The sequence below is a fragment of the Geospiza fortis genome, unplaced genomic scaffold (assembly GCF_000277835.1).
Source record: "Geospiza fortis unplaced genomic scaffold, GeoFor_1.0 scaffold450, whole genome shotgun sequence".
Taxonomy (NCBI): Eukaryota; Metazoa; Chordata; class Aves; order Passeriformes; family Thraupidae; genus Geospiza; species Geospiza fortis.
The window spans coordinates 2,378,060-2,382,014 of record NW_005054416.1 but is presented as its reverse complement, the minus strand read 5'-3'; positions in this window follow the sequence as shown (position 1 = coordinate 2,382,014).

Sequence of the window (3,955 nt, the reverse complement as noted above, 5' to 3'; positions counted from 1 at the left end):
GGCTGCAGAGCCTGCAGCAACAGGAGGAGGAGCCGGAGGGCACCGAGGTCGCCCCGGTATCCCCGGAGGATGGGCCGGAGGATGGGGAGGGGGAATTTGCAGCCCTGACGGGATCTCCTGAGGAAACGTGAGCCGCTGTCCCCCTGGAGGGGTGCAGAGCCTCCACCTGCCTCCCAGGGAATTCCCATCTAGGGCTGGGAAAGGAGGAAGCTCACAGCCTCCACAAAGGAAAACCGATGGTCTGACCACCAGCCTTATCCAGCTGGGACAGCAGCATTGTGTCCTGGATTGGCAGGGCTCATGGATCCCAATGGTTATCCCACCTACTCCAGGGTGCCTTGGATTGGGATACAGCCCCCTTCCCTGAGGGGGGATCTCACACTGCCACCCCACGAGAACATTTCCACTCCTCCACCTCTGAAAATCCTTTGCTCCTGTCCCAGTGGGCAGCACAGGAAAAAGCAGTGCTGGCTGCATCCATTCCATGGATCCCATCATCCTGGAGAGCTCTGAGGTTTGGGAACAAAGGCACTGACCCTGAGAACCCCAGCTCGCTGCTGGAATTGGGCTGGGGGAGAGAATTTTCCACCAGGCTTCTCCTGGCTATCAGGTTTGGGAAGGAGCTGATGGAAATTCCACCTGGGTCGAAGCACTGCCTGTCTCCAACCTGGACAGGGTTTTGCCTCTGTGGGAAGAGGAGGCTCATCCCTGGCACTGTCTGTCCCAAAACAGGCACCAGATCCAGGGTTGACACCTTATCCTTCTTCTTCCTCTCTCCAAGTGCCTCTTATACCAAACACAGGCAATAAAAAGCACAAATCCAAGGAATTTGTTGTGAGAGAAAAGTGGTGGGGACCAGCCTCAGGGAAGGGTTTATTTGGGATCCCCTAAAACCAAGGGGACATATCCTGGTGTGCAACCACCAGCTCCTCTTCTTTTGGACATCCAAAGAATCCTGGTTCCCTCCATCCATCTCTGAGCTGAGCCGGTGTGGTGGAAAGCTTGGGGATCCGAGGTCTGCAGCCCGCTGGAGGTTTCAAACCACACATCCACTTTTAATGGCCATGGATATGGGGTTGGGGCTGGGAGGCAGCCAGAGCCCCTGCCACATCCGCTCCGGCACTGGCAGGGCGGGTGCTGCCGGCTTTTCCCTCCACTTCCTATCCCGCAGCAGGAACCACGGCTATTTTGGACACGTGGAGCTTCCTCAGCTGTGGGATCTGCAGGAGCTGTCGGTGCCAGCTCCTCTGGGGTAATTTCAGGGATTTGGGGCTTAGCAGGAGCTTTGAATCAGATCTTTCCAATAGGTACAGGCTGTTAATCCCTTTTCCCGTCCAGGTACCCATCACTGTAGGGCAGAGCATCCTAGGATCCCATGACATCCCAGGAACACACTCCTGGAATTCTGAGCGTCTCCCAGCCCTTCATGCCATTGATCCACAGTGATGCTGCTTTATCTGGGAAGACACTGCTGCTAATAACCGAGGAATTATCCATGATCCCGAGGGTGCTGACCCTGCCAGAGACCCTCAGCATTCCAAGCCCCTGATGCAGGCAAGATCTGATGCCAGCAGCTCCATGCAGATCCCTGCCAGCGCACCCATTCGGCAGGAATTGGGATGCAGGTGGTGGCTCTGGATGCCACCCGCCAGTCCCCATGGCTAGGATCAGATCCAGGAGCTCTGACACCTGGGATAGGGGGGTTCTCCCTCTCTGCAGCCTTTTGTCACCACCCAGCTTTTCCCAAGTAGCCAGGTTGGGATCCAGGCACCGGTGACGACGGTGGTGACACCAGGGCCAGGAGCTGCTGCAGTCAGTGGGAATCTGACAGATTCCGGCTCCGCTCGAGTATTTTGGGGCCACTGGCACCGGCGAGTCCCCGCTGCCGGCAGTGCATCATCCATACGTCTGTCCCTATATATATCCCTGCCTCCTCTCCCGGCCCCGCGTGCGACGGTTTGTGGCCTCTCCGCAGCTGGGATCACGCTGCTATTTCCATCTGCTCCTGCTGCCTGCCAGCACAAGGCAGCGGGATCGGGAATCGCTGCGGATCCGTGCAACAGGAGCGCCCGGATCACTGCGCTTCCAAAGATTTGGGAGGATGAAAGGAGCCCGGCGTCGGTGTAAGAGCCCAGGCAGAGCCAGGATCAGTGGCACCAATGCTACTGGCAGCTTGGCAGCTTGGGAATGCCAAAATTCCCAGGTTTGGCTCAGCTGGAGGTGGAGCAGGAGTAGGCAACAGCCGCCTCCTCTCCACCAGGGTGCAGGTGGCAAGGGGACAGTGTTATCCCCTTCTGTCACCTCCAACACTGCATCCCGGAGCCTGAAGGGTGGATCCAGAGGGGTCTTATCCTGTGCAGGGAGGACATGCATGGCCCTCCTGCCATCCCTGCGTTTGGAGTTTCATTTATTTATTTAAGACAGCATTCTGTGAATTATTTAACAGCCACCAGTGCCTTTTCCATGGCACCAGGACACAGGATATGGTTCCCTGCCTCTTCCTTCCCTTCAGAGCCACATTCCAGTCCCTATCCCATGCCAAGGAGCTCAGCCCAGACCTGGATGGGATGGAAACTCGCTTGGCTCCAAGCAGGCTGCGGGGGTCAGTGCTGTTTCTGAAGCCCCCATGGGGATCCCAGTCCTAGCAGGAACCCAGAGTTTTGGGGGGATACTCAGTGATGGGTGGGATAATACTGTGGGAATGCTCAGGGCTGGGAGGGATAATGCTGGGGGGGGATGCTCAGCGCTGGGGGGTTGCCCCCCCAACTCAACTGTGGTGCTCACCCACGTGTGGTGCCCCCATTCCCACCCCAGGATCCACCCCCTGCATTCCTCCCATCCCACAGATGACTCACGCTGGCAGTTACTGACTGTCCTTTATTACTGAGAGCAGGGGCTGCCTCCAGAAAACGAGGGGCCCCACTCCCCAAAAATAGGATTCTTCAAAGGAGATGCCCTGACCCGTGCGCCCCATCCTTGGCATCGCCAGCCGGGCACCCCCCGCTCCAGCCGCTCCTCAGCCAGGCTGGGCCAGGCTCTTTATTGGATTTTTTATCTTTTTTTTTCCCTTTTTTTAAAATTTTTTTAAATTTTTTTTTGTCCTGTTTTTCTTTATTTTACACACCAGTTGGATGTTACCGTCACATGAAGAAGAGAGAACCTGAACAAGATCACGGCTACGAGCTCTAGAGTTAAAAATGAACACACAAACCCCCGGGGAGCCCGACCGCGGACGAGAAATCCAGCCTGGAAAAGCGGGGTGCCCGAGGGGCTGTGGGGGGCACCCGGCTTGGCACAGCCCTGGCCCTGCCACCTCTTCCCCAGGCATGTAAGTCTCTTCTTTTATGTTAAAAAAAGAGAGAATATGACAAAAATACAAATGTCCCTAAAAGCGTTGTTATTACTGTAATAGCAGTATTATGACTTCTCTCCAGATTGTCCAAAATTGTCTAAATTGGGGCTGTGGGAGCTGCTGGGAGCCAAGGTTGCCACGGGGGGAGCAGGAAGACTGAGGATGATCTGGTGTCTGCCACGGAGAGCCACCACCGACCCCCTTGTCACCCCTGTGGGGGGGGGGCTCCCAGGTGGGTCTGTCCCTGTTTTTGGGGGTCCCAGGGAGTGGAGTGGGAAGGGGTCTGGCGTGTGCATCCCAGGGCTCCGTGGGGATGCTGCTGCTGGCACTGATCCTGCCAGGCTGGCTGTCCCAAGGAATGCCACCAGCCCAGGGAATGTCACCTGCCCTCGATGGGGACAACAGCGCTCGCTCCACCCTTTATCCCCAGGGGTGGGCACGGAGCTCCCGGGGCAGCCCCGGCGCCCGCATCAGCCCGGCTGGAAGGGGACCCTGTGGAGCTCTGCATTCCCCCGAGGGGCCCCTTCCAGCCCGGGCTGGGGGGGAGGGCAGGACCGGGGTCCCCAGGGCGGCTTAGGGCCCCCCCGCTCCCCCCGCAACCCA